A 25266-nucleotide genomic window follows, 5' to 3' on the forward strand; every position below is an offset into this window, starting at 1 on the left:
CTGCCCTTGGAGCAGGATTTTCCTGTGGCAACCCAAACGCCTCTCCAAATCCTGTTCCTTGCAATCTTCTATTCCTAGTGGGGAGGGGATTGCAAGCCATTGTGGAAGAAGGAAAACAAGAAATTCACGCTCTATGGACGGAAATCCTTGCACTCAGGGAAATGCTAGTCCATATCCAACTCATTATCTTGTTTGCCAGCTACCATAATGTTCGAATTTCATAGAACTCTTCACAAGATAGACTTCCTACTAAATGTTATCTGTTATCAGGTGACACTGACATAATATTAGAACTCTTGAGAATAAAAGTTGGTTGAGAGAGTATTCCTAGCCAATGTTATCATCAAAGACTTGTCACTTTGACTAGTATATGATCTCACTCCCTCTGTTGACTCATGGACAGGACAAAACCCCATTTCCTTTTGCAAACTATGAAGTCTAGCTTCACAGAAGCTGAAGTGGATGACCTTTTTCTGTCCTTAGAGTTCTTCATTTCATGCATCGTTTACATGTCTTCTTTCCTTTAGAATTTAGACAACCTTATGACAGGAGGGAGCAGACTGACTTTTGTTATGTTATCTTCAATGTTTTATGTCTATATACACATGTATATAGCATCCGGTGGGGTGTATACCTGATGTTATGTATACATATACAAGATGATTTAATCATCTCAAGTTCATCTCATCTAACTGTTTTTGCCCAACTGACAACTGTCAGCTCTCTTTGGAAATTTCAGTGTGCTGTAATATTTATAGGCATAGTATCACCATAGGTCCTTTAAAATAAACCTATATAAATATTTATGTATATACATAATTGCAAATAACAAAACAAAACACACCTGGCATCTATGCATAAGTATATAGAACAAGAATAAAAGAGGATGCTATAGTACAGTGTTTCCCATTTGCAGGGTCTTGACCCGGTACCGGGCCACGGAAGCCTCACTACCGGGTCACAAGAAAAGCCAAAGCTAGCCCCGCCCCATCTCTGTGTTGTGCAGAGAGGAGCTGGGCTGCCTATCCTTCCTTCTCCCCTGCTCCCAGTGTTTGAGAGAAAAGCTGGTATCCATTGGCACTTTAGACTCATGAAGTGTTCTTCAAGGTATGAGCTTTCATGTGCCTTGCAGTATGTTCTTTTGGGGAGATTTCCCTGGAAGGCCTGGGTGGCAAAGAAGGGTGTGTGTGTTTTTTTCAGCCGGGAGGGGTGGGGAGTGGGCATTCCAGTAGCTGTTTTTTTTTACCAAATGACCCCTGGGCAGAATTTTTGCTGGCTGGGGTCATCTGATGGTGAGGAAGGCTTTTTTCTTTGCCTCCCCCTTCTTTCTTTCCCTGCAAGTGATGCTCTGTCTGTATTCTTGGTGCTGGGGTGGGGTGTGGGGAAGCAACAGTGGGAGGGCTTCTAGTACCCTGGCCCCACTGGTGGACATTCTGGTGCTTTTGGGGCATTGCATGAGGGAATTTTGGACTGGATAGTCCACTGGCCTGATCCAACATGGCTCCTCTTATGTTTATGTTCTTACTTTCCATGTCTTTCTTTTCCTTCCCTTCCCTTCTTTCCCTTCTTTTTCTTTCTTTCCTTCCATTTTTGCTGGATGAAACTTGTCTGTTCATCATACTGTTGTTGCAGACATAGGAGCTCTGCCAATGAAAAAGTTGGCATCCCCAGTTGTAGCCAGGTGGCCTTCTATAAGATTTCTGTGTGAGTGAGAGTAAGAGGTGGTACTATGAAGTTGGCACCATTTTACTGCTCCTGCTTTTAACAGCTGTCTGACACCAAAATTAAACTCCTCCTGTAGGTATTAAAAAAGGATGAAAGTAGTTCACTGGCTAAGTATCTGCACAACAGGTTGCTTTTAAAGGCATGGGAAACACAGCCAGTAAAAAGCTGCAAGCCCCTCATCCTTTTTTGGGATAACTGCAGAAAAGCTTGTATGAACTTCATATAACTTAAAATTAATTCATTAATTGCAGTACAATTCTCTGCTACCTTTCAAAGCAATTTCCCAGTGTTTCAACCAAAGAAAAGTATGAAAAATAGCTGTCGAAAGATTTTCTTAAAACCAAGCAAGCTTGGTTGTAACTTGAAGCAGGGTTGCAGTAGTAGCAGCTGAAGGAATAGCCTACTAAATGTGTCAGCATATTCTGAGGTAGAGCAACTGCCAGAGCCCAGTGTGGCTAGTACACAGTGCTGGCATTCCTGATGGCAACGGCAACAGCACTCCCAACTGCATACACTGGCCAGTGCTGTTGAGGAAGGGATGTGTAGGTGGTGCAAGCAATTGAACATGGGCATTAGGAGTGCTTGCAAGCTGGAGAAAAATACACAAGCAGATAGGTGCATGCAAGTGTGGGGGTGAAAAGAGAGGACCGCGCACTTTCCACCCCCATTTTGGCTCAGCATAAGTTTCAGAGAGATTTTTCTGGAAATTACTTTACTTCTAAAGAAGAGGCAGGTTTGGGGGAGTGCCCTGGAAGTGACATCACAGGAAAAGGTGGAGTTTTGGTTCAGTGTGCCTTGGAAGTGACATCACTTGGTCCTTGACACCACAGGAAATGACATAATTTCTGTCTCCCAGCTCCACCCCCAAAGTTTCCTGGCTCCACCCCCGGATTTTAGTGGGCCACAAAGGAGAAGTGTAAAAATAACCAGGCCATGGGAAAGAAAAGTTTGGGAAACCCTGCTATAGTATAATGTTACAACTTCTGGGGGGGGCGGAGTTTAGAACAAGACAACTTTAATAGTTCATATTGTTTTCACCATCAATATTGTAACTGCTGTGGAGTGCCGCAGGGAGCTATTTTCTCGCCCATATTATTTAACATCTATAAGCGCCCCCTTGCCCAGATTGCCTAAGGCTTTGGACTGGGCTGTCACCAGTATGCTGATGACACCCAGCTCTATCTGTTGATGGATGGCAGACTGTCTTTCACCCCTGAACAGCTGTCCGAGGCATTAGGAGCCGTGGCTGGATGGTTACAGGAGAGTTGACTGAAGTTAAATCCAAATAAGACGGAGGTCCTGTACCTGAGTAGGGCGGGAGGGAGTCGTGCATCCAGCTCCCAGTCCTGGGCGGTGCCGTTCTGGTACCAGCCCAACAGGTGAAGAGTCTGGGGATGATTCTGGACACCTCCTTCTCCATGGCAGAATATAAACAAACAAATAATAATAATTTTTAAAATAATAATTTTGAATAAATCTATGAAGTCATTTTCTTTGCTTTGTGTACCTCCTCGTGTCAGGTCTTTTAGTATCATCTACAGTTGACTCAACATCATTATTCACTAGTATCCCCTTGTTAGTGTGGGAAATACCCTTTCGTCATCAATTTCCTCATTTTACAACATAATTCCTTCTTTTTCTTTTGGAAGAAATTGAAGATGTTCCTTCTATATATCTGACCATTTTCCATTTTGACCTCATACAATCTTGGTGCCATTTAATTTTAGTGCTAAATGTATTTGAAATTTTAAAATTGATATGTTGCTTTCTTTCACTACAATAAACTCTAGTATTCTCTCCTTATATCTGATTTGTACTTCTTATATCTTAAAGGAACGATATTGTCGGTATAAGATCTAAGCATTACATCAGAGCAGCTCTATAATTTCCGTTTGCCTTTTTAGAGAGAAAACGGGAGAGCTAACAACACTAATATCTAAAAATACCATGATCTGAATAGCCCAAGCTAGCCTGATCTTGTCAGATGTTGGAAGCTAAACAGGGTCATGCCTGCTTTAAGATCTGGATGGGAAACCACCAAGGCAGTCTGGGAGGATATACAGAGCCAGGGAATGGCAATCCACCTCTGAATGTCTCATCTTGAAATCCCTATGGTTGTGATTTGATGGCACTTTTTGACCACCACAGTCAAACAAATCAAACGCTCAAGGCAGCCCTCCTGTGCAGCGCCCCCCCCCCAGCTCCCTCTGAAAAATGAAAGTTCATGTTCACACTGCACGATGACGTCAAAAGTGATGTCATCAAGCAGGCCAGGGATGGGGAGAGCCAAGGCTTGGGTATCATGCTCCTTGCAGGAGTGCAGTACACAAGCCCACCCACCCCCCACCCCCCGCTCAGGCTTCTTGCTTGCAGGAAGCCTGATTGGGGGTGAGGAGAGCCGAGGCTGGTGTATCTCACTCCTCCCAAGGAGGGCGGTATGCAAGCCCCAGGCCCGGCTCATCAGGGGAAAAAGGGGGTGCCCTAGGTAGCCGCCTACCCCGCCTACTCCCACGCACCAGCTCTGGCTATGTGGGTTGGGAGTCTGCAGGGGGACTGAAAAGGGGACAAAATTACCTTTCCTGCCTCTTCAATAAAGCTCCACTGATGGAAGAAAGAGGACAATTTCACTGCCTTCTTTTGTAAACTTTCCTGGGACTGAGCAACCACTAGTGGGAGAGGAATGTGAGAAAGAGTAATGACCTGGGGCTATTATGAAGAAAAATAGGTGGTGGAGCTCATTAGCATAACTCATTAGCATATGCCCCCCACCAGCCAAAAGCAACCCAATGCAAGAAAAGAGAGCCCTGGGTGAGCGAGGCCTGCTTGGGCTGGCTAGAGATCCAGCCAGCCCAAGCAGGCCTTGCTCATCTGGGGCTCTCCTTGGCCGCACCCCACAGTCAAAAGGCCAGCAAGCCACCCGCCAACCAAAATTACATAAGAAGTGGAGAAAGGGTGGTGCAGACGTCTTCAGGGGTTAATTAGGACTGCTGGGTGTGTGGCAAAGCTCCTGGTGGCTGGCTGACTGCCCGCTCTCCAAATTCAGGGATTGTTATGCAGCTTCACCTACTATTCAATGGACAAGGTAGGTAGGTGGGAAGGAGGAGGGGGGCCATCAGAAAGGTTCAGGAGCTGTGCTCCTGTGAGTTCCTGCTGAATTCAAAGTCTGGTAATAATCCTTGTGTCCACAGACTGTTCGATCCAACCAACGTATTTTGTAAGCCCCCTTCCCTTAGAAAAGGGAAACTTCAGGGATCAATGCAGTGTTTTATGTACTAAACATATATTATTCACTGAAACAGTCCAATGCTTACGGGACATATCGCACTGCACAAGATCAATAGTTTTCAAAGAGCCATGTGGCATAACTACACAAGATACCTGATATATGCTGGGCCACAGGCATGTAACCTGACTTGTAGTCAGGCATACGTCATGGAAATTCACCTTTAAAAGTGCTCCTCTACTCAGCACTGCAAGGAGGGAGGAAGGAATTTCCAGTTTCCCCCTTGCTCAGTTTTTGCCAGTGGAAACAGCTATAAGGAGCTTTGTGCCCATTATCTCTGGCTCCACATCCTTCCTATGGCACAAAATTCCAGAGGAAAGAAGCAAAAAGACCCCCGCTGACATTTCTGCTGGTGAAAATTGGGCTGGGAAAAACAAGGAAACAGTTTCTCACCCCTCCCTTGCAGCACCAAGAGAATAAGTACTTTAAATGTGAATTCTCCTGAGGTACATCTGACTGCAAATCTAGTCATGCACCAGTGACCTGACACATGTCAGTAGTAATACGTAGTTTGGCCCCACATACTACACAGGAAAGGAACTGCACTGCAGCTAGAGCAAAGTGTGTGCGGAATGTGTTCAAAGGACCCAGGCTAATATATTTCACATTTCCCTCCCTCCTTTGTGCAAACGGTATGGGGAAGCAAGCTCATTAACTGGAATACAGCACTATGTTCTTGTTCATCTTAACTCATGTACCAAATTTCATTCATGCTAATCTCTCAGAGTCCAAAAAAAATTATTATTTATTTAAAACAAAAACATATACAGAAAAGGCAGAACTAGCAAGCTGAATAAAATATTTCACTTTGCTTATCAAGGCAAGAGAGGGTACTACTGGCTCCACATTTGCTTTCAGACCCAAATCAAGTTTTTGGTGCTAACCTTTAAGCCCTTCACAATCAGTGACCACATCTCTGAAGGACTGTCCTTCCCCTTATAAGACCACATGCCAATTGTGCTGGGAGCAATGTTCCCTCTAAGCTGAGTTAGTGTGAGCCGCTGGGGCACACATTTTTGTCTTAAAAAGGTAAAGGTAGTCCCCTGTGCAAGCACCAGTCATTTCCGATTCTGAGGTGACATTGCTTTCACAACGTTTTCACGGCAGACTTTTTAATGGGGTGGTTTACCATTGCCTTCCCCAATCATCTACACTTTTCCTTCAGCAAAGTTGGGTACTCATTTTACCGACCTCAGAAGGATGGAAGGCTGAGTCAACCTCGAACCGGCTACCTGAACCCAGTTTCCGCTGGGATTGAACTCAAGTCGTGAGCAGAGTTTAGGACTGCAGTACTGAAGCTTTACCACTCTGCGCCACGGGGCTCTTTTTGTCTTAGTTCAGGAAAAACGACCCCAGAGCAAACTAATTTATGTAGTAGCTTACAACCTTAATGCCAGTAGCTCATGGAGCAGAATGTTTGCTCACAAGACTCTACAGCTTAGAGGGAGTATTGGCTGGGAGTGCCCTTTCTCAGAAGAACATGCCTGACAATAGACTGTTCTCATGCCTTCTCTGCTACTTACTGTTCCTCAGTTGCAGAACTAATTTCATTTGGAAATCTGATATAGCTTTTCATTGCCATATTTTTTAAAAATTCAAAAGGCATTTTCTTGATTTTCTGGGGGACTAATGATGCCCGAGCTGTTGCTGCTGTTTTGTTCTTTTGATACTTTAGTAAAAAAAAAAACAGTGAAATTGTTTTTAGCTTTCTTGGAGTCTGATGAGGAAAGGCAGGTTAGAAATGGTTTACATTTTAAAATATATAAAGAAATAAATACAATCCAGCTATGCCATACATGCTGGAAGGAAAACCAGTCTAATCAAGGAAAAGCAAAATTACTATCTGACTGCTAAATGTCCAATATAGTTTAAGGAGTCATTATGAAGCATGTTCCATTTATATACAGCCAGCCAACTCAGACTGAGGAGTAATGACTGCTGACATTTAAAACCAGACTTGGCCTCATCTAACTGGGAACTGGTACAGCTGAAGATAATGATATTCTTCTGTGACGCAAGGAAGAGAGATATTAGGGATCCACTGGAGAGTCCTTACAATACAATCATATTTTTAAAAACCTGTGCATATTGCCAAATTCCTCCCTCCTCCATTTCTCTTATAAGTTTTCAGAGCAGACTTGGATTTTAGTCACTTCCTGGCATATATATAAACGTCTACCTCTGTTTTGCTCATTGTCAACATTTTTGTAACTCAGCATTTCATCTGTGTTTAACTGCTCTTTGTCCATATACTTTTAAGGTGAGTTTTGTGTGAAGAATTCTTCCCAACAATGCTTGTCAAACAGGGGGCAATCTAGCTGAGACTTTTTCACACAGGGAACATGTAAAAAGATTTCCATATGCTTAACTCTCTTGTATTTGCACAGATGGGCAAACTAAGGCTCAGTGGGTAACAACAGATACAATCCTAAAACACTTTCCTGGGAGCAAGACCCACTGAATAAAATGTCTAGAATTGCTCCCATTGTCACTTTCTTTTAAAATAAATAAATATGGACAGGATTCAATGGTACTTAAATGGTTATAAAGAGCCCCATACCGCAGAGTGGTAAAGCTGCAGTACTGCAGTAAAACTCTCTGCTCACGACCTGAGTTCCATCCCAGCGGAAGCTGGGTTCAGGTAGCTGGCTCAAGGTCGACTCAGCCTTCCATCCTTCTGAGGGTCAGTCAAATGAGTACCCAGCTTTGCTGGGGGAAAAGTGCAGATGACTGGGAAAGGCAATGGCAAACCACCCCGTAAAAGGTCTGCTGCGAAAACGTCATGATGCTACGTCAGCCCAGAGTTGGAAACGACTGGTGCTTGCACAGGGGACTACCTTTACCTTTTTTAAAATAGTTACATTAAGAGCTAGAAAAAAAACCAGGGAAATGAGATGACCTGGTATACAGTGGAAGCCTTTCTAAAACATTTTGTTTCAGGCAGGACAGACTTTCTGTAAATATGTCCAACCTTCATCACCACCATCGATTGTTCTTTTGTTTATGGCATCTGTATGTACATGCTATTTTTGGTGCAATTAATGTACAAATAACATTGAAATGCCGTGAATTTTGCTGAGAAGATTATCTGCACAAAGAAACAAGAGGGTGCAAAAATAAAGAGGCTCAGGTTCGTTCTTCACAAAAGAAGCAAAACTGAAACAAAGACGACGTTCTGCTAAAAAAATTATATTTCCCACCCCCACCCCCCTTTCATTTCATGTTCTTTTTTTAACGTGGATATTTTTAAACAGTTTGTCTCTAACCTTCACTTTTTTGGGGGGGGGGGTTGTTTTGTTTTTTGGTGATCAGTAACTACTGAAATTAGTTTACCTCATAAGGTAGCCTTAATAGTGTCCCATCTAACAGCATCTGATGTTTCTAGAGCTGGATTCTGTTTTTTAAAAAAAGCTTAATTGCCTGCTCTATCTGATGCCTAGTTTCAGGGCTTTTTTGTAGCAGGAACTCCTTTGCATATTAGGCCATACACTCCTGATGTAGCCAATCCTCCTAGAGCTTACAGTAGGCCTTTAAAGATTGTTGGAGGATTGGCTACATCAGGGGGTGTGGCCTAATACGCAAAGGAGTTCCTGCTACCAAAAAACCCTGCCTAGGTTCGTTCTTCACAAGAGAAGCAAAACTGAAATAGGGATGTGAATTAGAGAACTTGAGAAACTCATTCTCACCCCTACTTCACTCAGTTGATTGCAGAGCTTTTCTTGCAGCCAGGCTCTGATACCAGAACTTAACTGGATTTGGTGGTGGGGAAATACAGCAATTATCCAAACATTGTTAAATAAGGCATGGGCAGGGTGCTTGACCTGCTTTTTACAGTGTGTTTGAGTTTAAAAAACATTTTGCCTACTTTGTGTTAAATTTTTTGGGAGGATCAAAAGCATTTATATGCCATCTTTGCTGTCTATACTGGCTGAACTGTAGATATGCCAAACAGTATAAAAGATCTATTGTGTCTATATTATTTGGTTTTCATATGTTTCTGACAAAGGAGCAAGTTGTATTACAGTTTTTATATACCATGAATGAAGACATCATGTCATAACACACCCGATCTTCTCTTTTGTGATGGACAATAGGAATGTATGTTTTAAATGTTGTAATCCTGATGGTTTTGTGATAGCTTTTCTTTATGTATTAAAGGGTATTTATTTGGTTCATCTATTACTGGTATTTAAATGGTAAGGTTGTTATTCCAATATATTACCTTTTTAGGTTTTGGTAGGTTGTAGGTTTATTGTTTCTTTTCTTTTGTCTCTTGGTGAAACCATTCACCTTTTAATCTTGTTTGCTGCCACCTATTTCCCACATCTCTAATTCCATGTTTTTTCCCCTTCTAATTGTTAAACGCATGAAGTTGCCTTACACAAGGCCAGTAGTGTCTACTTAGTATGGCAGTTGCTCTTCAGGGTCTCAGGTTGAAGTCTTTCAGTTGATCTACTACTGGAACCTTTTAGCTGGGGACAGTGTTCCCTCAAAGCTGAGTTTGTGTGAGCTAGCTCAGTTTTTTAGACTTCAGCTCACACATTTTTGTCTTCACTCAGGAAGGATGACCTCAGAGCAAACTAACTTATGTGGTAGTTCACAACTTTAATGGCAGTAGCTCACAATGTAGAATTTTTGCTCACAAGACTCCACAACTTAGAGGGAGCATTAAGAACATAAGAGAAGCCATGTTGGATCAGGTCAATGGCCCATTGACTGATTACAGACCGGCACTTTGAGCCGACTCAGAGACGTCTCTGAAGTCGGCTCAAAAAAATCCCTCCACAAGCAAACATCTGCTGGGCGTCCCCATCCCTCACTCACCCCGTTCTTCCGGCCACTCCACCCAGCTCAAAAAGCTACCACTTTGAAAGTGGTAGCAAATATTTGAGCCGGCCGTCAGTCGCCGGATTGCCGTCTGGACGGGGAAGGGCGCACGCAAGGTGACTTGGCAGTCTGGAGCTGTCAAGCCGCCCCAAGCTGTTCCATTTTTTGTTTAATGAAAGCAATCTGAGAGCTTGTGTGCTCATGTGCACCAGTGCTTGCCCCCCCCCACAAGGGAAAACAAAGGAATCTGGCTTCTGGGTTGTCTTCCCGTGCCAGTTGGTGTTTCTCCAAATCTTGGTAAATCACAATGTCACTGAGCTTCACAAAAATAATTCAGAGTAAGGATAATGCTTTTAAGTAGGCAAACACTTTCAGAGCAATTTCTGAAAAACTTCCAGGGACAGGAGGCAAGTGCCTTTTGAAGAAGAAGAAGAAGAAGAAGATATTGGATTTATATCCCGCCCTCCACTCCGAAGAGTCTCAGAGCGGCTCACAATCTCCTTTACCTTCCTCCCCCACAACAAACACCCTGTGAGGTGGGTGGGGCTGGAGAGGACTCTCACAGCAGCTGCCCTTTCAAGGACAACCTCTGCCAGAGCTATGGCTGACCCAAGGCCATGCTAGCAGGTGCAAGTGGAGGAGTGGGGAATCAAACCCGGTTCTCCCAGATAAGAGTCCGCACACTTAACCACTACACCAAACTGGCTCTGCTAACTGGCTCTGCCAAACTGGCTTTGATGCTATCGAAGTTTTGCCAGGGCTATTTTTGAGCAGGAATGCACAGGAACACAGTTCCAGCTGGCTTGGCCAGGACTCTGGCTAAAAAAAAAAGTCTCTGGCAAAGGAAAGGCACTAGGCAGTCATGTGGTCCCAGACCTTGCCCTTGCACACTGTCCTCTCTGCCACCTCCAGACTTCAACAGGCTTGTGAAGAGCCACCCATGAACACCCTGTCCCAAGAGAAGATCGGTCTGCCACTGCCCACTTTGCTGCACTCGACTCCTTCTCTCTCTGGCCATGTTGGGGGTCATGTTGGGGCACGAAACAAGGTTTCTCATTAAATGAAATGCAGCTGGTGGCCTGTACTCTTCTGTGTCAATATGCAGAAAGTAACCCACTGAAAGGGTGATGTAAATTCCAGTGAAGTCAGGGGGCGTGACCTAATATGCAAATGAGTTCCGGCTGCGCTTTTTCTACAAAAAAGTCCTGAGTATTGCCTACCTCAGCCCCTCAAAAAAAAATCAGCAGATAACTTGGGCTTAGTCCTAGTTCCAATAAATGAATTCAGTTCTATAGTTTATATAGAAATGCTCCCCTTTGCCTTGACATGGCAGTTAAAGTAGAGCTTTACAAGGCATCTGTAATCCATCAAATAAAGCAAGGGGGAAATGGGAAAGCATGATGATAACTTATTTTTACTCATGTTTTAGCAGTTTTTACTAGTAAGCTGCCCATTACACATATACTCAATTTTAAGAAGACTTTGTCTTGATAAAAATCAACCTAGGCCAGCAAACTGATGCAAAGTGCTTTTTTTTTTTGGATTAATAAAAAGCTTTATTACTATAAAGTTCAAGGTACAAGTATGAAAATGCATCGGCAGATGTGTAACATGTACCCATATACAACAGGAAGATGGATATAAACAAAGTTAGTTATTAAAATCCAGGTTACAACAACAGTTGACATGACATCAGTATAGCATGATATGGGTCATTAGGACTTTTGCTGTCCTTTGATACCTTGTCAATAAAGGGACGCCATTTATACACAAAGTCCAGAGAAGCAGATTGGGAGGTGTTACGAGGATCTAAGTCATGAGTGAGCTTATCTAAGACAAAGTAGTCCCACAGCTTTAGCCACCATGCCTGCCTTGATGGAGGATTTTGCTGTTTCCAAACCGAGGCGATTGCAAATTTGGCCGCCACAAACAGCAAAGTGCTTTTTTATAATATTGTGATGAAACATGCTAGAACCAGTGTAAGTCTATCAAAACATTTTGAAAAAGAACATTGCCAAAACAGTACTATGAGTACACCTGAGAACAGCTTGCTGATAACTGGCACAGTGGATGGCCTGCTTAATCTCCCCTAGCTAGAACACAGCCTTCTGTTCTGAAGACCAATGTTCTGTGTCAGGCATCAAAATCAGGCTTTCCATTATCATTTAATGAAGCCTTCTACTGAAGTATGATAGCCAACTCTATCAAAGTCTGCTTGGTTGCTTGGATCACATTTAGTATCTGGCTCTACCAATCAGTCCAAACAACCTCTCAAGTGTCCTGCTTGATTGTGAACAAGAATGAGTATTATTAAAAGCATGAAGAAGCAATGCAAATGGATGAAAATAGCATGCGTTTTTCTGCCATGATAGCAACTACCATACCACATTCATTTTAAAGTACAGCGGGGGGGGGGGGGGGGTTGAGCAAGAATGCACAGGAACTCAGCTCTGTATGGCTTGGTGTCCAGGGGTGTAGTCTAATATGCAAATGAGTTCCTGCTGGGCTTTTTCTACAAAAAAGTCCTGAGTATTGCCTACCTCAGCCCCTCCCAAAAAATCAGCAGATAACTTGGGCTTAGTCCTAGTTCCAATAAATGAATTCAGTTCTATAGCTTATATAGAAATGCTCCCCTTTGCCTTGAAATGGCAGTTAAAGTAGAGCTTTGCAAGGCATCTGTGCTCCATCAAATAATAAAGCGGGGGGAAATAGGAAAGCATGATGATAACTTATTTTTACTCATGTTCTAGCAGTTTTTACTAGTAAACTGCTCATTATGTTTAACTAATCCTGTCAAATCATTATTTGAAGCTCAGAAAGTTCTAGAACAGTTTACCCAGGTCTCAGGCCTCCATTTCAATAAAAACAAATCTGAAATATATCCAATTTGCCTAGTGCAGGAAACAACCAAAGCCATAAAAGAACATCTTATCTATAATTGGACAGCTAAAAGGTGGCAGTATTTAGGCATAAATATCTCAGTAGAGTTTCACAATATATAGTGAGAACTTTGAGGTATTGTTTAGAGAAATTAAAAAAATTAATTAATAATTGGAATTCACTTCTATTAAATTTATCAGATAGGATAGACCTGATCCGAAGTTTTCTCCTATCAAAGTTTACATACCTTTTTAGAACAATTCTGGTGATGATCCCAGCAAAAGTTCTGCAAAAATGGCAAAAAGACATATTAAAAAAAATTGGGCAAACAAAAAAGCAAGAATAAACAAGAAAACATTGCATAGACTATTTGACCAAGGGGGCCTAGAGATTCCAAATCTTATTCACTATTATGAGGCATCCAATTTATCCTTGTTATTGCGAGCTTATACAGCCCCAGAACTAGAATGGGTTCAAATTGAACAATCTTATTTGGAACCCTATTCCCTCACTAATTTTTTATGGAATTTACCACTAGTCCCAACAAAGCGATGGCAAGAAAATATATTCCTTAAAAGTGCTATTAATATCTGGAAAAAATACAAGGAGTGTATAGCTCCGGAAACATCACTTCTGTCTTCCTATACTAACCAAAATTGGTTTGACCCAGGTCAAAATGATACAACTTATGTCTCCTGGCAGAGAGCAGAGTTAACAAGATTAAACAACTTCTTGGGAAAGGGCAAACTTATTTCCAAAGCGAAACTGGAAGGAAAATGAGGCTTTAAGTAGGCAAACAATACGATATGCCCAAATTCAATCGTTATTTATTGAAAAATACTATTAAAAAATCCATTAAAAGACCAATGACTGATTTTGAACAACTTCTACTGAAATTAGGCACAAATTCCAAAGGCTTACCATCTAAAATACAAAAAATTCTTCTGAATACAGGACAGCTCCCTATTTTAAAATACCAAAAACTTTGGCACGCTGATATTGGCTATACACTAAGCAAACAAGATTGGTTAGGCATATTGAAATCACCTTGTTATACTTCCAAAGTGTTTAACATTAAGTTTCAAACAATAAAACTTGTTACAAGGTGGTACTTACCTCCAAATGTTATGATCAAATAAATCCAAGTGTTGACTCCCAATGCACAAAGAAGTGTGGTATTAAAGGTAAATTCTTCCACTCCTGGTGGACCTGTATATACATAAAAAAAATTGGGAAAAGATTATTACAGAAATACACCAGATTCCAATATCAAACTTCCATTTGACCCCAAAGTTTTATTATTAAGTCAATGGTCTCCCTCAGATGATAACTTGATTGAAAATATAAGGATACACATCTTGCTATCTGTAGCACACACTACCATTGCAGCCAAATGGATATCCCATATCCCATTATAAGCCAACAATTATTGACTGGCAACAACAGCTGTGGGAACACTTTATAATGGCTAAAATTTCCAATTCAATGGTTTCTTCTTCTGTTGATAAATACGAAAAACATTTTGTATCAATTTGGTTTTCTATTGTAGAATATGTGGCAACTTTAGACATAATTCCTAAGAATTCAATGTACAATCAAATGCTATACTTTTAATGATGGTCAAATGAATGTCTTACATTACTTTTGTTTTTAAAATTGAAACTTGAAGCTATATACTTACCTATCTATCTTCTGTAAAAAAAAATTATTTGTAATATTCTTTGGAACACTTAATAAAGGGGGGAGTACAGCAGGGGTTTTTTGAGCAGGAATGCACAGGAACTCAGTTCTGCCTGGCTTGGTGTCAGGGGGTGTGGCCTAATATGCAAATGAGTTCCTGCTGGGCTTTTTCTACAAAAAAGCCCTGAAGTACAGCAATAGATACTGGTGTGTATGAATTGCCCTATACATGATATAGCAGCCAGTCATGATTTTCTCAGATATGTATTTCCTGTTTTTTTACTTTAAACACTGCGGAAACAACTTGGTCAAAAATACTTGATAAAAGAGCACTCGATGAAAGTGGATTAGATGTCATGCTGGTTTTCTAAGCTTAGTGAGGAAGCATGTTTGATATCTGTAAGCCACTGGTGGCAGGAACCTGATTATTGTCAGGGACTAGCCAGTGGGAGCACATTGTCTATTTTAAAGCAACATTGGCTACCATTTTGTTTTGGAGTTCAATTCAATGTGCTAGCTATTACCTTTGAAACATTTCATGATCATATCAACCCATATATCTCCCTGCATCGATTACTGTCTTCAGGTTGCCATCTACTGGTTGTTCCCTCGCTTACTGTAGGCCATCTGGCATTAAATAGAGCCCATGCCTTGTATTGAATGATTCTAACCTTTGAACTGAATCCTTGAGGGAAGGGGGTGCCATCTTTAGAGGATTTCAATGTGTGCTGCAAAGCCATTTTATTCTCTAGTGCTTTTAATGGGAAATGGGCTGAAAGGTGCTAGTAAATTGTATGTTATATGTTTTAAAATTTGGAATTGTAAGGCATCTTGAACCACAAGAAAGGGACAGGGTCTAACTGTTTTGAAAAACGTAGTAAGTAAAGGGAGGAAGCTCGCTCCCCCCAACTTTATCATTTAGCAGTAGGGACTTGTAGGATCCTACCCACAACCCACTGAGCCTGCTTTGCAGGCAGGGCAGGATATAAGTAGAATAAAATAAAATAAAAATATTTTACTGAATTTCTTCCCTGTGAGCACATACTCTGGGACTTACCTTTTCTGGTACTATGCAATGAGATCTCCAAAGGTACAAGAAATGTTTCTCAAATGAAAAAAAGCAACAGCTAGTGGCATTTAATAAGTTTAGGAGGATGCAAAATATAACTAGAGATGGGCACAAACCTCATTTTTGTGGATTGTGGCCAAACCATGAACTGATACTAACCAAGAGGCTGGTTCTCAAACTAAAACAGTTTGTAGCAGTTTGTGACTCCTGCTTTCTGCTTCTGCAAAGAACAGCGGAGTGGCATGGCGCAGAAAGCAGAGTTTAAATGACTTGGCGCCATTAAGACCCTGGTTTCTGCTCTTCACAAACCCCCTTGAACCTCCTTAAAATTTGCGGAAGTTCATCAAATTTCAGTTGGGAAACCACAAACCAGACAGAATTCATCATGAACTTATGTTTGTGAGCCAGTCTGTGCCCATTGCTAAATATAACAATATTTCTTCAAGCATGATTGACAATTCATACAAACACATTTGTCCTCATATCACTAGTTGTTGCTTTTTCTATCATAAGGAATTAAGAACCCAAACAAATCTTCCATGAAGTAATAAAATCTGCTTTGCATCTACTTTGCATGCATCATCAGTTGCTGACCTGCCGCCTTGACAACACTGGGATACGGGGGTTGGCCTTACAGTGCCTCTCCTTTTTTCTTCAGGGTCGGGGACAAAGGGTGGCAATGGGGAGGAACTGTCCCATCGGCACCCACTTGTGTGTGGTGTGCCACAAGGGGCAGTTTTACCCCGATGTCGTTCAACATCTACATGCACCCCCTTGCCCAGATTGCCCAGAGGTTTGGGCTGGGATGTCATCAATATGCGGATGACACCCAGCTTTATCTACTGATGGGCGGCCAGTCCAACTACTCCATGGAAGATCTGACCATGGCACTTCAAGCTGTGGCAGGGTGGCTCAGGCTGAGTCAACTGAAGTTGAATCCGATGAAGACAGAGGTCCTGTACCTAAGTCGTGGCAGTCTGGGAACCAAGGTCTTACAACCGACCTTGAACAGGGCACCACTTACACCAGTGCCCAAGGTCAAAAGCTTAGGGGTGCTCCTGGATTCTTTTTTAAATATGGAGGCCCAAGTGGCAGCAATCGCCAGATCAGCCTTCTATCATCTACGGCTGATAAGGCAGTTGGTCCCCTACTTTGAATGCAGCTACTTGGCAACAATGATCCATGCCACGGTCACTTCAAGATTGGATTACTGCAATGCCCTCTACATGGGGCTGCCCTTGTCTCGAATCTGGAAGCTGCAATTGGTGCAGAACGCAGCAGCCAGGTTATTAATGGGCCTTCCTGTACGGGAACACATTCAACCTGTGCTGAAATCACTGCACTGGTTGCCTATTGCATACCGGGTTTGTTTCAGGGTGTTGGTTCTTACCTTTAAGGCCCTATATGGCCAGGGGCCTGCATACCTGAGGGACCACCTTTCCCCACATGTTCCCCAAAAAGCACTTCGGTCTGGATCACAAAATCTACTTACAATCCCTGGCCCTAAGGAGGCCAGGCTCATGTCAACTAGAGCCAGAGCCTTCTTTGTAGTGGCCCCACGCTGGTGGAATGAGTTGCCGGAAGAAGTCAGGGCGCTGCGAGAGCTCATACAGTTCCGCAGGGCCTGTAAAATGACACTTTTCCACCAGATGACACTTTTGAACTAGGCTGCTGGCCACTACAGTTTAAAGCAACATATGAACCACCACCAACAATCTGCTGTATAGCAGCTGCAGAGAGGATAAATTAAGATCTACTATACAGAGAACTATAAAATTGGAAATGTAAGATCATGGTACTGAAACATTTTTTTTGAATTGTGTTTATTTTACTCTATGTTTTATGGTTTTAATGCTGTACTACCATGTTGAATCACCATATGCATGGCTGTGTGAGCCGCCCTGAGCCCGCCTCGGCGGGGAGGGCAGGATATAAGTGGAATAAAATAAAAAAATAAATTAATTAAATCAGATGTTCCAGAAGGTAGTGGCACCTGAACAAAAAAAGCATTACGAGATCACAGAAGAGGTTTCCTTCATTTCTGTGAGGGCAGTTTTGTCCCATATCTTAGATTTCTGCAACAGAATACATAAACAATAATATATTTTATTTTCACATTCCAAAGGAAAGTAAATTGAGATAAAGCAATTGTACAGATGATTTTTAGAAGCTGAAATCAGTTGATTCATATAGAAATCTTTACAATCAATTAACAACAATCTCAAAGGTCAAGTCTTTGAAAAGTCTTTCTCTTATCATTTTGGCAATGCTTCATAAATCATCCAGATTACATTTAGAGAACACTTAATTTGCCTCAAAAATGTTTATTCCCATATGGTCTTTAATAAAGGCATTTTGAAAGCAAAGGCATGAACTCCATGGAGTAAGTTCTTCAAGAAGATTATGTACTTGTCTCATTTTGGCAGTTTTGGTTTCTCTTGTCCATATTTGCCAGAGTTATGCTTAGTTATAAATCCAATTAGTTTCCTGCCCGCCCTGAGGAATGTTCAGGCTTGGTATATTATATTATCAGGAGGAGGAAGAGGAGGAGGAGGACAAGTTGTCTTTATACCCCACTCTTCACTACCTAGAGGAGTCTCAAAATGTCTTACAATCACCTTTCCTTCCTCTCCCCACAATAGATACCCTGTAAGGTACTCGGGGCTGAGAGAGTTCTGAGAGCTGGCCCAAAGTTACCCAGCTGGCTTCATGTAGAGGAGTGGGGAAACAAATCCAGTTCTCCAGATTAGAGTCCACTGCTCTTAACCACTATACCACACTGCTAATATTTTAAACATATTTCATTTTGAGTAAAAAATAATATTGTTAATTGGGCTTGCCTGTGTGCTTTATAAAGTTTATGTATACCTAGCATTACATTTTATGGTACACATGGTTTGGCCCAGTACAGTGATATCCATGTCAGATCTGGCCCTCATAACACATGAGTTTGACCAGGGCATTTTTTGGTAGAAAAAGCCCAGCAGGAACTCATTTGCATATTAGGCCACACCCCTGACACCAAGCCAGCTGGAACTGCGTTTCTGTGCGTTCTTCCTCAAAAAAAGGCCTGAGTCTGACACCTCTATTCTAGAAGAACCAGTCAATTGTAGAACTGCATCCAACTTCCCTTTTTTCAATATGGTGATCAGGCAGGTGGTGACAAAAATGAAAATGTCCCTCTCCCAAGAAGACAAATGATGGGGAGGCAGTGCTCCAAGTTCCTCCTACTAGGAGGGGGGAAGAAGCTACAAGGAGACCTGAACAGCACTGACCTGGAAGGGAACCTCTCTGCTACCATCCAAATCAGCAGACCCAAATGACCCATGGAGAATTGCTGTTTCTATATATTAATTGATTATTACAGAAAAAGTAAGCACAAAGGGCCCAGCAATTGAAAACAGGAAGAGTTACTTATTTGGGAGCGCCTGCCCTCCCCCCCTTACCCCGCTTGCCCCATAAGGTTCTATTAAGGTCTAAAATCAGGTACACAACTAACTGAAAAGAACAGACTGGAAATAGCAGCAAGTCAAGTTGGACTGCTATAGATCCTTATACTGACCTTTTATACTAAAGTAACAACATGGAATACTGCAAGTATAAATCACAAAGAGAAGACACCATTTTTAATACAAGTTGCAGTTAATTTTGATATCATGAGAGTAATATATTCACCCAGTTCCCAAATGTGAGAAACTTGGATATATGTGCCTGACTTCCCTCTCATGGAAATCTTGCAACACAAAAACTACTCCTTATCTAATAATCTCATTTGGTTCAAAAAGTTATATTTATGATTAATCTCATTCCTGGAAAGGTTATACTTTATTTGTCATGCAGAGTTCTATAATCTTGCCACAGAAGACAAGTCAAAAGAAAAAGAAAAACGGAAATGTTTTTTGTCGTACAGTTTTGAAAATACCAATTTTCTTTGTATGTAGAAAGTACATGTCCATAAACAGGTACATTTTTATTATCATGCTCCCAAAATAATAAAACTTTTGAGTATTTCACCCTTTGAAATAAAATTGTTGTAAAGTTCAGTTCCTGAGACAGAAATATTACATCACACAAGTCAGTACACTTGGTGTCAAGCTATGATCGCAAATACAATCAGTTATATATTCACCTAATAAGAACACAAGTGTTGTACTCACTGAATATTGGTAAAATTGGTAGGGAACTTTTAATTCATATTTTACATCTACTGTATGTTGCAACTGGAGATAATACTAATAGTGCCTCATGGGTCTGTTTGTTAACCATCTACTTTGATTAGTCAGGTTACAGCACTCCCTAACCCACAATACAGAGATGCCTTCCATAACTCAGGCTAGCAAGGGTTATTTTCCCCTTCCCAATTATATCTATGTAGTAAATCCTTCAAATCCCCAGGAAGTCTGGCATTTCATTGGGTCAGGCTAATTAACAGAATTTGCTAATTCCTTTTCCATAATCCTCTTACCTATCCAGAGCTATTTTTGCTAGGGTCATTAAATCCAGAGGTCTAAATCTCCAACCAGATCTTCCTACTTTCAAGCCCAGCTAGGAACTCACATTGCCTCAGCTTCAGTTATAAAGACATTGGTGGTTACGCCAGAAAAAGTGGACACAGCACCTGAGCAAACCAGGTAGATTTATTTTATCATTTGCATTTATTTATTTGAATCGAACAATTTATGAGCATTACATTTTTACTAGACACTGCCCTAGAACAGCTTATTAATCATTGGGTTGATGGGCTTTTTAATAATTGGAAATAAGCTATGATTTTCATACTTTTGTAGATGTTTGTGTTTGCATTGTCTAAAAGATACATAAACTTCAGGGACTAAAAAAAAGTTCTACCTATGCATATGCATGCATATATACACCAGCTGCTATTCCCACTAATGAACACATGTACTTGAAGGGGAAATTCCATTCATTTCAATGAAAATAATTTCTATTTAATTGTATTTAGGACTTGGGTATCAACAATACAATACTAAGACCCTTGTATCTCTGCATATAATTGCTCTGTTTACTAAAATAGCAGAAAAACATAATTAAAAATGCCTGGATTATTTAGGAAGGCTTGTTAGTGTTATAATATTATAATAGTTAGTGTTATAGGCTTGTTAGTGTTATAATATGGATCTACTAAGCCCTTCCTATTGAGGACCAAAGTATTGGTTAGCACTGTTGTGATGACAGGAAGCTTCTTTATAGGGCAAACTGACCCTGGTGAATGGGTTACAGGAATGTGGAAGCAACTACCACAAGGATATTTTATTTATTTATTTATTTATGATTTATATCCCGCCCTTCCCACCAAGGTTAACCATCTATTTTGTTTCACTTACACATACATATATGTTTCACTTACACATACAGTTACGAAATAGTAAAGAGTCCAGAAGCACCTTTAAGACTAACAAATTTTATTGTAGCACAAGCTTTCGAGAAACACAGCTCTCTTTGTCAGATGCATCTGATAAAGAGAGCTGTGTTTCTCAAAAGCTTATGCTACAATAAAATTTGTTAGTCTTAAAGGTGCTACAAGACTCTTTACTATTTTGCAGCAACAGACTAGCACGATTAACTCTTCTGGATCTGTATACAGTTACAAAGAGAGTTAAAATATATGCTGGCTATAAACCTGCTTGCATAAGTAGAATCCCTTCATGTCCCCAGGAAACAGGGTTACCAACCTCCAGGTGATCTTCCGGAATTAAGTTGATCTCCAAACTACAGAGATCAGATTCCCCCAGAGGAAATGGCAGCTTCAGATGGTTGACTCTAGGGTATCTCAACTCTACTGAGGTCCCTCCCCTCCGCAAACCCCATTCTCCCCAGGCTCCACTCCCAAATCTCCAGAAATTTCCCAACCTGGAGTTGGCAGCCCTCCAAGAAACCACACTTTAGGGAGAAGGACTTTCCAGAGGGACTTGTAATGAGGTGCAGGGGACTACAGCTTGGTGGCATGCAAAAGTGGTACTTCTCTTTGGTTGGATCAGAACCATTTTGTTTGTGAGAGTGGGGAAGAGGAGTGGGTAGGGTTGCCATCCTCCAAGTGAGACCTGGAGATCTCCCAGCATTGCATTTTGAGAGCCAGTTTGGTGTAGTGGTTAAGTGTGCAGAGAGAGAACCAAGTTTGATTCCCCACTCCTCCACTTGCAGCTGCTGGAATGGCCTTGGGTTAGCCATAGCTCTTGCAGGAGTTGTCCTTGAAATGGCAGCTGCTGTAAAAGCTTTCTCAGCCCCACCCACCTCAAAGGGTGTCTGTTGTGGAGGGAGAAGATATAGGAGAGTGTAAGCTGCTGAGTATCTGATTCAGAGAGAAGGGCAGGGTATAAATCTTCAGTCTTCTTCTTCATCTCCAGATGACATAAATGATTCCCCCTGGAGAAAATGGTTGTTTGGGAACTCTATTGTACCTCACTGAAGTCCCTCCCCAGACTGCACCCTCAAATCTCCAGGAATTTCCCAACTTGGAGGTGACAACCCGAAGAGTGGGTAAATCTCTAGCGTCCATTAATTTGCCTTAATAAATATTTGCTGAGCAATCAATCAATATTTATTATGGTCAAAGACCAGTACAGCAACAAAGGAAGACAACAAGACAACTCATAAATGTACAATCGATGAAATCAAGGCTCTCCCAAATATTTCCTCTTACAAATTACAATGTAACAAAATTTTGCTACCGCCAGAGTTATTGAGCTCTGTGTATCTTCCAGTAAAAATTTCTGAAGTACCTCAGTTCTAAAATTTATATACAACTCCAAGGGTTTGAATTTAGATAAAAGTGGGGCAATTAGATACAATCTTTGCTGAGCAGAAAATGGTACAGGCCTTAAGTGAAAAAAGGCTTGCCGCACAATTAGCATTTTATGGGCCTGACCTGTAAAGCTATGTTCTGTTATCAGTGCTGCGGTTCAAAAAGTACATAAACTTCAGATCCTCCCTGGCTCCACCTAAATTTCGCTCCTGGGCTGCCAAATTCTTCTCCACCTCCACTCCACCTTGCCAGATTCCATCCTGGGTCTACCTCGCAGGCTGGGCATTGGCTCCAGGCTGCGGTCCTACCCAGAAGTATTTTTAAATCAAAAATGAACAAACCAAATTTGTTAAGGTTATATGGATTACTAAACATGTTGCACTCTTTGCAAACTCATCACATTTTTTAAACCATTGGGTTGGATTCTGCAGGTCCATTCTACTAGTGGAGACGCTTTCCTTCAGCACAAGGAGACTTTCTCTGATGCAAGGCTATATCAGGAGAAGGTTTCTTGTGCCAGAGAACAGTGGCACCCTAGCAGAACAGATCCCTAGGATCCAACCACTCTTAAAAAAAAGCTCTCCATATTTTGTTGGTAAAAGAGTGGTTAATTTTTTATCTTGAAAGCCATTACTGAGAGCCAATTTGGTGTAGTGGTTAAGTACATGGACTCTTATCTGGGAGAATCAGCAGCAGCTAGACAAACACTGGTCAGGGATGCTCTAGGCTGATCCTGCACTGAGCAGGGGGTTAGACTAGATGGCCTGTATGGCCCCTTCCAACTCTATGATTCTGTGATTCTAACTGGGTTTAATTCCCCACTCCTCCACATGCACCTACTGAAGTGACCTTGAGTTAGTCGCAAGTTCTCACAGAGCTGTTCCTCTCAAGAGTAGTTTCTGTTAGAGCTCTCAGCCCCACTTACCTCACAGGGTGTTGGTTGTGGGGAGGGGAAGGGCCAGGAGATTGTAAGCCACTCTGAGACTTCCAGTGAAGGGTGGAGTAGACTTACGACAGGATTCAGAGAGACTTACAACGGAATAGGAACAATAAATGCTGCAACTAAAAATTTAAAATACAATTTTAAAAAAATACATTTTCTAAGATGGCGGAAAAATATTTCCAAAAGCTGACTTTATACTAATCTCAGGCACTGGTGTCCCAAAGCTATTATTTTATTCAGTAAATTGTATCCTGCCAACAACATGTTTCTTCCTCCTGTGTTTTATCCCCGAAACAAACCTATGAGAGAATAACTGGTCCTAGGTTACCTAGTAAATTCCAAGCCAAGCAGTGATTTGAACTTGGGTCTCTTCAGGCCTAGTCTAAGCAGTATATCATATTAGGTAGGTAGAATTGTTGTATCTAAATGATAATCTTAATTCATTTTACTGTAAATTGACCATAAAGTACCTGGTTGAGTATTGTTTCCAAATGTACCCAGTGCTACTCATTACTGTGAGTATCACAAAAGCATAAGCAACAGTTACTAAAGACAGCACTGTGGACATTTACTGTGTGTAGTAATTAAGAAAAGTATCTCAGGGGAAGCACCTGATCCTGCTCCAGTTAAGTCAACCAGAGATTAACCCTAGACTAAGCACATCAGGTTCATATCTTTGCTTCTTTCTAATTATAAGGCCTTTAAATTTCAATTCTGGGGATTTCTGATTTGCATGCATAAATATAAGTTTCAGTGATGGTCTGGACTTTGTTGAACGGTGAACATTTGCCTGAATGTAAGTAAGCATTCCCAGACAAAACGACTAAAAGTGAGAAAATTCAGAGGTGCTCCATGATGACAGTCATCTACAGGTGAATGTCATGATTGAAAAGAATTGTAATACATACACATTCACATTAAAGAGTTGTCAGACGTGCAAACATTAAAATTTACTCAGTTTTGCATGTTAACTGCAATTATTTCAAGTGGTAGTTTTTTTATTAAGGTTGCCAGGTCTGTGTGGGGAAATACCTGGAGACTGTGGGGTGGAGTTTGGGGAGGGGAGGTGCCTCAGTATGGTGCCATAGAGTCCACCTTTCAAAGCAGCCATTTTCTCCAGAGGAGCTGATCTCTGTCAGCTGGTGCTCAGTTGTAAAAGCAGGAGATCTCAACACAAGCAACAAATACCAGGGTGTAATACACCCTGAACCATTGTGATAAAGGCAGACTATAAATCAAATAAGTATATCTGATTGCCAGTGGAGTGGCTGTCATTACGCACCTTGTACCAACAGAGACTTTTTCCAGTTACTTTTTGTGAAAGAATTCTGTTAATTGGTTTTAAAAAGCCATATTGGAATATTAACATACATCTTTACTTCCCCTACAATATTTTCAAAGTTGCCATTTGCTAAACCAAGTAAGACCAATTTAACGAGTCACTCTGAGACTATGTCTGAATCTTTCCTACGTAGGACTAAATATAGAAAAGATGGTTATTTTTAAAAAGGAAAAAAACACCCTTCAGCTACAATATAAGACCTGCGGTTTTGCATTTGATGGAAACCAAATAACAGTTTTAAAATAATTCCTGACTGGTTTTAATCTTTAACCTCCATAGCCCTGGGCTCAGGGTGGGTTTACAATCTGAAAATAAACACATACACACTGTGACCTATATCAAAGGACAACAAGATTTTAAAGTATTATGCTTAAGGGCACAATCTTTCTATCCCTGCATGCAGAACATGCCAAAGAAGGAAGAAGAGGCAAGAAAGAAGGTCCAGGCTCAGCTTTCTTTCCTACTTCCCCTGGTCCTCCTCCTTAGCAGTCTACACACCTGAGCATGAGGAAGCCATCAGAGATGAGGGAAAAGTAGAGTGGTACAAACAGGGTAGGTGTCAGTTTACCCTGAGGCAGGGCAGATGCCAGGGTTCACTAGGGTGGCCAGGTTCTCCTGGCCACTGGCAAGAAATGGGGGAGTAGGTTGAGAAACTCCTGAAGAGTTGGGTGTGGAGCCTGGGTAAAAACGGGCCTCGGTGATGTAGAATGCCATAGAGTCCACATTCCAACATATCTATTTTCTCCAGGGAAAT

At 41.5% G+C, this 25266-nt stretch overlaps 2 protein-coding genes across 2 annotated transcripts in view; one reads left to right on the forward strand and one right to left on the reverse strand.

The window, feature by feature from the left end:
- Positions 1-25266, reverse strand: part of PLA2G4A (phospholipase A2 group IVA) — a 333250-nt gene that overhangs the window by 279987 nt on the left and 27997 nt on the right. The window contains exons 2-3 of the mRNA XM_060232389.1: positions 13832-13924; positions 12963-13001 (exon numbers count right to left, since the gene is read on the reverse strand). The gene's annotated coding sequence lies outside the window, so the exon portion shown is untranslated. The remainder of the gene's footprint in view (positions 1-12962; positions 13002-13831; positions 13925-25266) is intronic.
- The window catches only part of PDC (phosducin), a 36182-nt gene continuing 30938 nt past the window's right edge, over positions 20023-25266 (forward strand). The window contains exon 1 of the mRNA XM_060232391.1: positions 20023-20095. The gene's annotated coding sequence lies outside the window, so the exon portion shown is untranslated. The remainder of the gene's footprint in view (positions 20096-25266) is intronic.

This window comes from Heteronotia binoei, chromosome 2 (genome assembly GCF_032191835.1).
Source record: "Heteronotia binoei isolate CCM8104 ecotype False Entrance Well chromosome 2, APGP_CSIRO_Hbin_v1, whole genome shotgun sequence".
Classification (NCBI taxonomy): Eukaryota; Metazoa; Chordata; class Lepidosauria; order Squamata; family Gekkonidae; genus Heteronotia; species Heteronotia binoei.